The sequence below is a fragment of the Canis lupus genome, chromosome 4, assembly GCF_048164855.1.
Source record: "Canis lupus baileyi chromosome 4, mCanLup2.hap1, whole genome shotgun sequence".
Lineage (NCBI taxonomy): Eukaryota > Metazoa > Chordata > Mammalia > Carnivora > Canidae > Canis > Canis lupus.
Window position 1 is genome coordinate 24,508,848 of NC_132841.1, and position 14,316 is coordinate 24,523,163.

Consider the following 14,316-nt stretch of genomic DNA (forward strand, 5'->3'; position numbering starts at 1 on the left):
CTGCCCATGCCTGATCCACCATCCCCAAGGGACAAAAAAAAAATGTACTTTCTGTCACTATAGTTTAGTTTTTATTTTGTAGAGTTTCATATAAATTGAATCATGGTATTTACTTGTCAGCTTCCTTCCTTCAGCAGGATCATTTTGAGATTCATCCATGTAATTGTGTCTGCCAGCAATTTATTCCTAAAAAGTATTCCATTGTTCCATAATTTATCCATTTTACTGTCCATGGACATTTGGATTGTTTCAGTTTGGGATTATTACATGTAGCTGGTCTGTATGTTACTGCATCAGAGTTTTTTGAACATACATTTCCTTTTCTATTAGGTGAATGTCTAGGAGTGGAATGGTCTGATTATATGGTTAAATGTCTATTTAGCCTTTTAAGAATTGTTCTCATTTTCTGTGATACATAAAAAATGGTCACAAACTTAGCAGTTTCAAACAAGACACATTTATTATCTCACAGATTTGTGGGTCAGAAGTCCAAGAATTGCTTAGCTAGTCCCCTACTTAGGATCTTACAAAGTTGCAGTTAAGGTGTTGGCCATGGGGATCCCTGGGTGGCGCAGCGGTTTGGCACCTGCCTTTGGCCCAGGGCGTGATCCTGGAGACCCGGGATCGAATCCCACATGGGGCTCCCGGTGCATGGAGCCTGCTTCTCCCTCTGCCTGTGTCTCTGCGCCTCTCTCTCTCTCTGTGACTATCATAAATAAATAAAAATTTAAAAAAAATTAAAAAAAAAAAAGGTGTTGGCCATGGCTAGGTTCTCATGCAGAGGCTCAACTAGGAAAGGATCCACTACCCCTTTTGTGTGTTCTTAGAAGCATCTAGTTTCTTGTAGCTGTAGGAGTCACAGCAGCTTTCCTCTTCAAGGCCATCAAGAAAGACTGAGAGCTAGTCAGCTAGCAAAACAGCTAATATAACATAACATATTAATGGGAGTGACATCTCATCGCTTTTAGGTGTGAACACCAAGAGGTAAGAATCATAGAGGGGCCACTGTAGAGTTTGTCCATCCTATTACTGCACTGGCTCTGAAGTCCAAAATATTATCATCTAAATCAGGACATGATATAGACAAAGTTCCTGGATATAATACATTAAGTAAAGTTTCTGGGGCACAATTCCTTTCCATCTATAGACCTGTGAAAATAAAGACTATATACAGTGGTATATAAACATCTAACTATATAATCCAGCCATTCCACTCCTGGAGAAAAGTTACCTTACCCAACACACCCAACATATGATAGTGGGCCAGGAAAAGGATCACAGACATTCCAGATTAGGAAGAGGGGGTAGTTTGCAGAAATGGAAGGTAAAAAAGGGGTTCATAGCAATTCTGAAGTCCAGTTGGGAAATACTGGAAGTTCCAATCCTAGAAATAATCCTCTCAGCTCTCTGTTCCAACCTCTGGGCTCTTGGTTTTACCCTCTGAGTCACCTTTCCTTTTTCATAAAATGTAGCGCATGTGTGTAGCTTAGTAGTTTTATCAGACTGCCTCCTGCCAGTAGAATTTTGAGGATCTGACCGCCTTCTTTCATTAAATTTTCTTGCCATCTAGAGATACAGAATTTTCAAAATCATCAAGTCCTGGTTTCTTTATATTTAATAATTTTTCTTTCACTTTCTCTTCCTCATCTTGTGTTTTATTATAAGTAGCAAGAAAAATATCAGACCTCACCTTCAACACTTTTATTGGAAATCTCCTTAGCTACATAACCAGAATCATCACTTAAAAGTCCTGCTTACCACATGACCACAGAAGACCATTTCACTAAGATTTCTTCTACTAAATAACAAGCACCTCCTTTCTTCCAGTTTCTAATAAAATGTTCCTTATTTCCTTCTAAACCCTCCCCTACAGCATCCTCCAAATCCAGATTTCTACTAAGTCCGTTCGAGGCAATTTATGCTAGCTCTATTACACTTCTCAAAATTCTTTCAGCCTCTATCAATGAATAATTGAAAATGAAATTAAGGAAACAGTTCATTTACAATAGCATCAAAAAGAATAAAATACTTAGGATTAAACTTAACCAAGGAAATATAAGACTTTTGTACTGAAAACTTCAAAACATTATTGTATGAAAATAGAGAAGACCTAAAGAATTGGAAAGTTATCCTGTGTTTATGGATTGGAAGGAAGACTTAATATTGTTAAGATGGCAATACTCCCCAGTAGATTTACAAGTTGAGTGAATGTCCAAAATACTAAAAAGGAACAAAATATGAGACTTCACACTTCCTGATTTTAAAACTTGATACAAAGCTACATTAACTTAAAAAAAAAGCTACATTAACTAAAACAATGTGGTACTGGCATAAGAATTAATATATACATCAACAGAATAGGATCAAGAGTCCAGAAATAAACCCACACATTTATGGCAAATTGATTTTCAACAAGGGTGCCAAGACCATTCAATGGGAGAAGAATAGTCTCTTCAAGAAATGGTGCTAAAACAACTGGATAGTCACATAAAAAGGAATGAATTTGGACCCTGATTTCACACCACATACAGAGTATCAACTCAAAATGGATCACAAACATACATTTAAGAACTAAAACTATAAAACTCTTGGAAGAAAACATAGGAGTAAATCTTAATGAGCTTGGCAGTGGATTCTTAGATGATTCCAAGACCATAAACAACAACAGAAAAATCAATAAACTGGATTTTATACAAATAAAAAAAACTATGTATCAAAGGATATTATCAAAAAAATGAAAAGACAACCTATAGGATGGGAGAATATAAGTGCAAATCATACACCTGATAAGAATCTAGGATCCACAACATATAAAGTATAAATTCAACAAAGGGACAAACAACCCAATTTAAAAATAGGCAAACAACTTGAATAGATATTTCTCCAAAGGTTACACATGGCCAATAAGCATATGAAACGATGTTCAACATCATATTCCTTAGGGAAATATAAACCGAAACCAAAATCACAATGAAATACAATTTCATACCCACTAGGATGGCTACATTGGAAAAAAAGGACAATAACAAGTATTGGTGAGGATGTGGAGAAATTGAAAACCTCATACATTGCTGGTGGGAAAGTAAAGTGGTATAGCCATTGTGTAAACAGTTTGGTAGTTCCTCAAAAAGTTAAACATAAAATTACCCTATGACCCAGCAATTCTATTCAAAGGTATATAACCAAGAGAACTGAAACCATATTCACACAAAAGCCTATGCATGAATGTTCACAACAGCATTATTTGTAATTGTCAAAAAGTAGATTAAGAGGCACCTGATTGTCTCAGTTAGTGAAGCATGTGGCCCCTGATCTCAGTGTTGTATGAACCCCACATTGAATGCATTGATTACTTAAAAATATATACTTTTTTAAAAAAAGTAGGATCAACCCAAATGTGCATCAGCAAACAATTTTGTTTTGAAGAAACAGAATTTGGTATATCCAAGTGTTATGGACTGAATTGTGTCTTCTTCAGAATTTGTACGTTGAAGCCCTAAACTCCAATGTGAATGTTTGGAAATGGAATATTTAGGGAGGTAATTAAGATTAAATGAAATCACAAGTGTGGGGCTCTAATCCTATAGAGTTGGTATCCTTATAAGAAGAGGAAGAGACGGCACAGCTTCTTTTCTGTGCATGCACAGAAAAGAGGTCACACAAGGAAGGACACAGCTGCCTATGATCCAGAGAGCTCCTTGATCTTGGACTTCTAGCCTCCAGAACTGGAAGAAAACAAATTTCTGTTATTTAAGCCATCCAGTTTGTGGTATTTTATTGTAGCAGACTAAGTAACTAATGTACCATGCAACGTAATACTATTCGTTCATAAAGTAATCCTGCATGTTACAACATGGAAGAGACTTGAAAATATTATGTTAAGTTAAAGAAGCTGGACACAAAGAGCCATATATTTTATTATTTCATTCAGTGAAATGTCTAGAACAAGCACATCCATAGAGAAAGAAGGTAGTTTAATTGTTGCCAGTGGATAGAGGAAGAAGGGAATTGAGAGGTATGTGGTATCTCTTTGGAGTGATAGGAATTTTCTGAAATTAGTGGTGCTGGTTGCACAACATTGTGAATATACTAAAATCCTATCAATTGTAAACTGTAAAATGGTTAAAAATGGTGAATTTTATGTTACATGAATTTTATCTCATTAAAAACATTTTTAATATTTTCAAATTGTATGAATGGGAGTCTGTTGATGGTTAATTCTTCTTATAGATGAGAAAATTTTTAATTCAAATTATTTATTCTAAAAACAAAACAAAAAAAAAAGCAAAAAATGTTCACCCATTTCTCCAGCTCCCCACCCCTGCCTCTAGCAGCCACCAGTCTTTTATCTATGAGCTTCATTTTATTTGTTTTTGGATTTCATCTATAAGAAAGATCATATGGGGGCAGCCCCAGTGGCTTAGCAGTTTAGCACCGCCTTCAGCCCAGGGCGTGATCCTGGAGACCCAGGATCGAGTCCTGCGTTGGGCTCTCTGCATGGAGCCTGCTTCTCCCTCTGCCTGTGTCTCTGCCTCTCTCTCTCTCTCTGTCTCTAATAAATAAATTAAAAATCTTAAAAAAAAGAAAGATCATATGGTATTTTTCTTTCTCTGATTTATTTCATTTAGCATTATGCCTTCAAGGTCACAAATGGAACAGTTTCATTGTTTTTTATGACTGAAGAATATGCCTGCTTAGTGTTTTCATTTTCTTCCGATAAATACCCAGAGGTGCAATTACTGGATCATGTGGTAGCTCTATTCTTAATTTATTTTTTTAAAAAGATTTTAGTTACTTATTCATGGGAGACACAGCAAGAAGGCAGAGACATAGGCAGAGGGAGAAGCAGGTTCCTCACAGGGAGCCCAATGTGGGACTCAATCCCAGATATTTATTTATTTATTTATTTATTTATTTATTTATTTATTTATTTATTTATTTATTTGAGAGAGAAAGCATAAGCTGGGGAAAGGGGAGGGGCAGAGGGAGAAGCAGACTCCCCATTGAGCAGGGAGCCCAATTCAGGGCTGTATTCAAGGACCCTGACCTGAGCGGAAGGCAAATGCTTAACCAACTGAGCCACCCAGGTACCTCTATTATTAACTTTTCCCCATACTGGCTACACCAATTTACATTGCCACAAACAGGGCACAAGGGTTCCCTTTCCCCACCTCCTTGCTAACCCTTGTTATCTCCGGACTTTTTGATAATAGCCATTCTGACTGGTATGAAGTGATACCTCATTGTGATTTAGATTTGCATTTTCCAAATGATTAATGATGTAGAGCATCTTTTCATGTACTTGTTGGCCATCTGTGTTTCTTCTTTGGGAAAATGTCTATTCAGATCTTCTGCCCATTTTTAAATTGGATTTTTTTGGCTATGTATATATCTTCACGTATTTTGGATATTAGCCCCTTATCAGATAGATGATTTGCAAATATTTTCTCCCCATTCAATAGGTTGCTTTTTCATTTTGTTGATTTTTTCCTTTTGCTATGTAGAAGCTTTTTTCAGTTGATGTTTTATTGTGCTTTCCTTGGTTTTGCTTTTAGCAGCAGATTAAAAAAATCACAGCCAAGACCTATTGTGGTTTCAAGTCTTATGTTCACGTGTTTAATCTATTTTAAATTGGCATTTGTGTATTGTGTAAGATACTGGTCCAATTTTCCAAAAACTATTTATTGAAGAGACAGACTGTCCTTTCCTCCACTGAACATACATGCATGGATTTATTTCTAAGTTCTCTATTCTGTTCTGTTCAGTTTTTCTGCCAGTACCTCTGCCAGTACCACACTATCTTAATTGCTATAGCTATATATATGCTATATGCTGTAGCTATATTTAAAATATGGAAGCCCGATGTCTCCAGCTTTGTTCTTTCTCAAGACTGCTTTGGCTATTTTGGATCTTCTATTGTTTTAATGCAAATTTTAGGATTGTCCTATTTCTTTTTTTTTTTTTTTAAGATTTATTTGACACACACACACACACACACACAGAGCGCACAGCAGGCAGAGGGAGAAGGAGAAGCAGGCCCCCAGCTGAGCAAGGAGCCCAGTGCGGGACTCCTGAGCTGAGGGCAGACGCTTAACTGACTAAGCCACCTGGGCACCCTATCTGTCCTAGTTCTGTGAAAAAAGCCATTGGAAATTTGATAGGAATCACATTGAATCTATTTTTGGGGTAGTATGGATATTTTAACAGTATTAATTCTTCTAATCTAGGAGCACAGAATATCTTTCCATTTATTTGTGTCCTCTTCAGTTTTTTCATTAATGTCTTGTAGTTCTCAATTATACAGGTCTTTTACCTCCTTGGATATATGTATTCCTAGGTGTTTTATTCTTTTTTGATGAATTTTAAGTGGGATTTTTTTCCCTTCTTTTATCCCCTTAATTTCTCTGATAGTCCATTAATTAGTATATAAAAATGCAACAGATTCTTGTGTATTTATTTTGTATCCTATAACTTTACTGAATTCATTTATTAGTTCTAATAGTTTTTGATAAATCTTTAGAATTTACATATATGTCATCTGCAAATAGTGAGAGTTTTATTTCTTTCCCAATTTGGATGCCTTTTATTTTTTTCTTGCGTAACTGCTCTGGCTAGGACTTCCAATACCATATTGAATACAAGGGTGAGAGTGAACATCCTTGTCTTGTTTCTGATCTGAGAGGAAGCTTTCAGTTTTTCACTATTGAGCATGATGTATTCGGTGGGCTTGTCATATATGTACTTTATTATGTTGAGGTGCATTTTCTCTATATCTACTTTTGTTGAAAGTGTTGAATTTTGTCAAATGCTTTTTCTGCATCTAAGGAGATTATATTTATTCTTCATTTTGTTAATGTAGTGTATCATACTGACTGGTGAGTGTTGAACCATCCTTGCATTCCTGGTTTAATACTACTTAATCATGATCGTATTATCCTTTAATTTTTAATTTTTTAATTTTTAATTTTTATTTTATTTTATTTATTTATTCATGAGACACACACAGAGAGAGGCAGAGGCATAGGCAGAGTGAGAAGCAGGCTCCATGCAGGGAGCCCAATGTGGGACTCAATCCCAGGACTCCAGGATCACACTGAAGGCAGATGCTTAACTGCTGAGCCACCCAGGCATCCCTAATTTTTATTTTTTGATGTATTATCCTTTTAATTTATTGTTGAATTTGGTGTGCTAATATTTTGTTGAGGATTTTTGCATCCATGTTCATCAGGGATATTGGCCTGTACTTTTCTGTGGCATCCTTGGTTTTAGTACCAGGGTAATGGTGGCATCATTAAAAAAAAAGTTTAAAAGAGTCCTTTCTTCTTTCCTCTTCTGTTTTTTTGAAGAGTATGGATTGGTATTAATTGTTTTTTGAATGTTAGAATTCAACAGTGAAGCCAATCTGGCCCTGAATTTTTGTTTTTGGTAAGTTTTTTAATTACTCATTCAGTCTCCTTTACTAGTATATGTTCAGATTTTCTGTTTCATCATGATTCAGTATGGGCGTGCTTCTCATAAGTATGATGGGAGTTCTCTGTGCCTCCTGGATCTGGATGCCTGTTTCTTTTCACAGATTAGGGAAATTTTCAGCTATCATTTCTTCAAATGAATTTTATGCTCCCTTTTCTCTTCTTCTTCTTCTGGGACTCCTATAATACAATCATTATTCTCATTATGCATAATTCTTTCTCTCTTTTGTTTAGTTTGTTTTCCATTATTTTGTTCTAGGTCCTTAATTTGTTCCTCTGCTTCATTCAGCCTACTGTTCATTGCATCAAGTGTATTTCTGATCTTGGTTATTGCACCCATCTCTGTATGATTTTTTAACTCTTTTATCTCTATGGTAATAGTCTCACTGGCATATTCCATTTTTTCTCAAGTCCAGTGAGTATCCTTATGATTGTGCTTTAAATTCTCCATCAGGGAGTGCTTGAGTGGCTCAGTTGGCTACGCAGGACTTTGGCTCTAATCATGATCCCAGGATTCTGGGATTGAGCCCCATGTCAGGCTCCCTGCTTGGCAGGGGGTCTGCTTCTCCCTATCCTTCTGCTGCTCCCCCTGCTTCTGCTCTCTCACTCTAATAAACAAAATCTTTTTAAAAATTTTGCATCAGGCATGTTACTTATATCTGTTTTGCTTAGATCTCTGGCCATGGCCTTATCTTGTTACTTTATTTGGGATAAATTCCTGTCTTCTCATTTTGTGTAAGTCTCTGCCTGCTTGTGTGTATCAGAACAGCCAATTATATCTCCTGTTTCTGAAAGTAATGGCCTTACAAAGATGTCATGTAGTGCCCAAGGCCTGGTGCTTCAGGGGGTGGCTCTAGTATGTGCTGCATATGCTGTGTTACTGTGTTCTGTCTTCTCTGCCCTTCCAGCCAGTCATCTGCAGGGGCTTTTCTTTCCTGCTGGGACAGTGTTTTGTTCCTGGCCTGAAAGTGGTGTTTTTAACTAGGTGTGCCCTGGTCTGCTTGTGAAATGAGACCTGTCACTGCTTCCACTGGAACCGAGGCCCTACAAAACTCTGGTTGGGAGATGTGGTGTGGGGAGGGGTCACGCTGGTCTTCAGGGGGAGGGGCCTGCTACACCAGGATGAAGTTAGTTTGACTGAGAAGGGCAGTACCATTGGAGCACAGGGGTTCAAGGCTTAGTGTAAGCAAGTTAGGTAGCCACTGTCTGTACTGTGCTGCTTCCTGCACGTGACTCTGTGCTTATGCTGGTGTGGGGGGTTAGGGGGGAGGGACATGGCACTGGCCATTTCCTTTGTTCTCAGAGAGATGTCTCAGAGAGTACTGCCTCTGAGGGACATACTCCACAAAGAGCAAATAATCTCCCCACTGTGTACCCCATATTTTCTTCAGATTGCGGTTTCCACACTGTATGCCCCCAGGTTCTTTGCCTGCCTTTTCTCCAAGAGCAGCACAGTGCCCTCTAAGCTCTATCCCAACCAAGTCTGTTGACCTTTAAAACTCCAACCTTTAAGCCCCACCAATTGCAAGAACTCATGAAATTCATCCTCTCTCATTTTCCAAGCCAGTGGCTATGGAGAAATGTTCTTGTGCATTCCCCTATGTGCTCCTCTCTCTCTCTCTCTCTCTCTCTCTCTCTCTCTCACCTTTCTCCACATCCATAGCTCCCTCCCATCTGCAGCAACTACAATCCGTTTCTCTCTTAAATCACATCTCCACACTTCCTACATTCTTTGATGTGACTTCTCTCACTTTAGTTGTTGAGTTTGTTTTGTCAGTCTTCAGGTGGATTTCTGGGATATTTATGATGATTTGATAGTTATTCAGTTGTATTCAAGGGATAAGGTGAGCCTGGGGTCTTCCTATTCTACCATCATCTTCCTATCTCTACAGGAAGATTTCTTGACTTATTTTAGGACATATGCCAGAAAAGCAGAGATGTGTGGCAATTTCCTCTGGGAACAGAAGTACTTGAAGGCACCATTATCCTTTCACTTACCTAGCATAGATAGCCAGATACTTGTGGGAGGTAGTTCTGACACCTCCATCTATCTTGTTGGTACTACTTGCTATATCCCCATAATTCCCCTGCAGTCTCATCCCATCCAGCCTGTCCTACCTGTCAGTCATCTCCAAAAGCAGCTCCTACCCTATCATCCTGGTAGTCAGCCCTGGCCAGGAACTTGCCTACAAAATGATGCCCACCCCAGAGAGTAGGGAAGCTAAACCCCACACCATGCTACTGTTCACTGTATGTGAACAGTAGCATGCTGACAGTAGATGCTGGTGGGTCTCTCAGCTAGCTACTCCAGGAGCAAGCTCTGCCCAACACTGTATCTGCAGCAGTCACAGTTGGTCACTGCAGACTGTGGGACTGAGGATAGTCCTGCTCATCATTGAGTCTACAGCAGGTGCAGCCAGGCCTCTCAGTGAGCTGCTCAAGAGGCAAACACTGCCCACCAGTGTTTCCACAGTAACCTTGGCTCAAGCAAAACAGGAGGGTGCAGGCAGCCCTGCAGCACCTGGTTCTGATGACCAAGGCAGATTGTACTACAGAGCACCACAGGATGCCTCCTACATAAGGCAACTACTTTTAAAACCAGGCCTACCTAACACATAGAAAAAAACACAGATTATGAAAAAGATCAGGAGACCAAGGAATGGGTTCTAAATGAAGTAACAAGACAAAACAACAGAGAAAGAGCTAAATGAAATGGAGATAAGCAATCTACCTGACAGAGTTCAAAGATACTCACTGGACTTGAGAGAAGAGTAGGAGATAGAAAGGAATAAAAAATATTAAAAAGAGAACAAGTCAGACTAAAGAGTACAGTTACTGAAGTGAAAAATACACTGGGGGTGGGATTGCTTGGGTGGCTTAGTCAGTTAAACTCTTGATTTCAGCTCAGGTCACGATCTCAGGGTTGTGAGACTGAGCCCCACATTGGGCTCCATGCTGGGCATGGTGTCTGCTTAAGATTCTCTCTCTCTCCCTCTGCCCTCCCTCCCCTCCCCCATCCCCCCAGAAAATATACTAGAGGGAATTAATAGCAGATTAGAGAATGTGGAAGAATGGTTCAGTGATTTGGAAGACAGGGTAATGGAAAGCAACAAAACTGAAACAGCAAAAAAGAAAAAAAAATTAAGTGTATAGATTAAGGCACATCTGTGATAACACTAAGTGTAATAACATTCACACTGTAGGAGTCCAAGAAGAGGAGAGAGAGAAAGGAATAGAAAATTTATTTGAAGAAATAATAACTGAAAACTTCCCTAACCTTGAGAAGGAAACAGACATCCAGGCCCAGGAATCACAGAGAGCTTCAAACAGATGAACCCAAGGAAGCCCACAACAAGACATATAATAACTAAAATGACAAAAATTAAAGCAACAAGAGAAAAGGAAACCATTACATACAAGGTAAACCTCATAAGATTATCAGCTGATTTTTCAGCAGAAATTTTGCAAGCCAGAAGAATGTGGCATAATATATTCAAAGTCTTACATAATATATTCAAAAACTTAAACCAGCAAAGTTATCATTCAGCATTGAAAGATAATTTCTCAAAGAGGGATCCCTGGGTGGTGCAGCAGTTTAGCGCCTGCCTTTGGCCCAGGGCGCGATCCTGGAGACCCGGGATCGAATCCCACGTCGGGCTCCCGGTGCATGGAGCCTGCTTCTCCCTCTGCCTATGTCTCTGCCTGCCTCTCTCTCTATCATAAATAAATAAAAATTAAAAAAAAAAGAATTTCCCAAACAAAAATTAAAGGAGTTATCATGACTAAACTGGCCCTACAAAGAATGTTAAAGGAACTTTAAAGTGGAAACAAAAAGGTCATAACTAGAAGAAAATTTTGAAAGGAAAAAAATTTCCTGTCAAATGCAAACATACAGTAATGGCAGTAATCGATCACTTATAAAGCTACTATGAAGGTTAAAACACAAAAGTAGTAACGTATTATATCTACAAAAATCAGCCAGAATACACAAACTAAAAAGTTATAAAAATATGATATTATATACATAAAACATAGAGTAAAAATCAAGTGATTCTAGAATGTGTTCAAACCTAAGCAAACATCAACTTAATATAGACTACTATATATACTGATAAGGTGTTACATATGAATCTCATAATAACCACACTGAAAAATTTTGACCGACCCACACACAAAAAAGAGCAAGGAATCTAAGAATAACAATAACGGAAGTAATCAAACCACAATGGAAGAGAGCAATAAAAGAAGAAAGGAACAGGGAATAATGCAAAAATAACCAGAAAATAATTAACAAAAATGACAGTAAGTATATACCTATCAATTACTTTAAATGTGATGGATTACATGCTCCACTCAAAAGAAACAGGGTGAGAGAATAAAAAAAACAAGACCTATCTCTATGCTTCCTAAAAGAAACTCACTTTAGATGTAAGGAGACACAGAGAATAAAGTGAAGGGTTGGAAAAAGATATTTCATTCAAATGGAAACCGAAAGAAAGCTGGACTAGTATACTTAGACAAAATAGACTTTAAAATAAAGACTGTAATAAGCAACAAAGAAAAGCATTTCATAATAATCATAATAATGGGATAAATCCAACAAGAGAATATAACAATTGTAAATATCTATGCATCCAGAATAGCAGCAAAATATACAAAGCAAATATTAACAAACATAAAGGGACAAATTGACAGTAATACAATTGTAGCAGGGGACTTTACGACCCCATACATATTACGGATAGATCATTTAGACAGCAGATCAATAAGGAAACTGGCTTTGAATGATACATTACACAAGATGAAGTTAACAGATATGTACAGAACCTTCGATTCAAAAAATGGCAGAATACACATAGAACAAGTACACATGGAACATTCTCCAGGGTAGATTACATGTTACGACACAAAACAAGTCTCCATAAATTTAATATTTAAATTACATCAGGTGCACTTGGGTGGCTCAGTCGGTTAAGCGTCTGACTCTTGATTTTGGCTCAGGTCATGATCTCAGAGTCCTGGGATCAAGCCCAGCATTGGGCTCCCCACTCTATGAAAGTCTGCTGGTGTCTCCCTTGGCCCCTCCTCCACCTCACGCTCACTGCCTCCCTCTCTCTCTCTCAAATAAATCTTTAAATCATATCAAGTATCTTTTCCGATCCCATTAGCATGAAATAAGAAATCAATTACAATATAAAAAATAAAAGAATATAAACACATGGTATAAACAACATATTACCAAATAGCCAATGGGTCAATGAAAAAATCGAAGAGGAAATCAAAAAATACCTGGAGACATATGAAAATGGAAATAGGACAGTTCAAAGTCTCTGAGACACAGAAAAGGCAATTCTAAGAGGGAAGGTTACATGGCTACATTAGCAATACATGGCTACCCCAAAAACCAAGAAAAGTCTCATTTTAAACTTACATATAAAGGAACCACACATAGAACAAAACCCAGAATTAGCAGAAGGAAGGAAATAATAAAGATCAGGGTGGAAATAAATGAAATAGAAACAAACAAAAATAGAAAAGGTCACTAAAACAGCTGTTTCTTTGAAAAAATAAAATTGAAAAAAAATTGATAGACCATTATTCAGACTCATCAAGAAAAAAAGACGACTCAAATAAAATCAGAAATGAAAGAGAACTTAGAAACTATATCAGAGAAATACAAGGCTTACAAGAGACTGCTATCAAAAACTGGAAATCTACAAGAAATGGGTAAATTTCTGGAAACAATACAAGTCTCTAAGACTGAATCAGGAAGAAATAGAAAATCTGAACAAATCAATTACCAGTAACAAAATTTTGAATTGGTAATCAGAAAGTTCCCAAGATGGGGTGTCTGGATGGTTCAGTCAGTTAAGCATCCAACTCTTGATTTCAGTTCAAGTCATGACTTCAAGATTGTGAGATCGAGCCCCTCATTGGGCTCTATGCTCAGCAGAGAGACTGCTTGAGGGTTCTCTCTCTCTCTCCCCGTACCTCTGTTCCTCCCCACTCACGCTCTCCCTCTAAAATAAATCTTTAAAATTTTTTTAAAAATAAAGAGCAGATCTTGAAAACAACAAAACTCCCAAGAAAAGCCTGGGACATTATGCTTCACAGGTGAATTCTAGTTAAAACCTATCCCTCTCAGCATGCCTCAGTGGCTCAATCAGTTGGGCATCTGACTCTTGATTTCAGCTCAGGTCATGAGTTCAGGGTTATAGAATCAAACCCCACATCAAGCTCTTCACTGGACAGAGCTGTGCAGAACCTGTTTGGGATTTTCTCTCTCCCTCTTCCACTCCCCCTCTCCTGTTGCACTCTCTCTCTAAAATAAATTAAATTAAATTAAATTAAATTAAAATATAAAATATAAAATATAAAATAAAAATAAAATAAAATAAAATAAAATAAAATAAATAAAATAAAATAAAATAAATAAAATAAAAACCCTATCCCAAAAAATAGAATAGGAAAGAATGCTTCCAAGTTCACTCTATGAGATCAGCATTATCCTGATGCCAAAAGAAGGCAAAGACACTACAAAACAATAAGATTACAGACCAATACCCCTGATGAACATAGGTGCAAAATCTTCAACAAAATATTAGCAACTGAACATAAAAATACATTAAAATAGGGGCACCCGGGCGGCTTAAGCATCCAACTCTTGATTTCAGCTCAGGTCATGATTGGGGAATGGTGATATCAAGCCCTGTGTTGGGCTCCACACTCAGCAGGGAATCTGCCTGAGATTCTCTCCCTCTCTCTCTCTGCTCCTCTCCCAGCTTGTGGACACACACTCTCTCTCTGAAATAAATCTTTAAGAAAATACGTTAAAAGAATCATTCAC

General features: G+C 37.7%; 1 protein-coding gene across 10 annotated transcripts in view; it reads left to right on the forward strand.

The window, feature by feature from the left end:
- Positions 1 to 14,316, forward strand: part of FAM149B1 (family with sequence similarity 149 member B1) — a 77,729-nt gene that overhangs the window by 45,466 nt on the left and 17,947 nt on the right. The gene's annotated exons all lie outside the window — the stretch shown is intronic.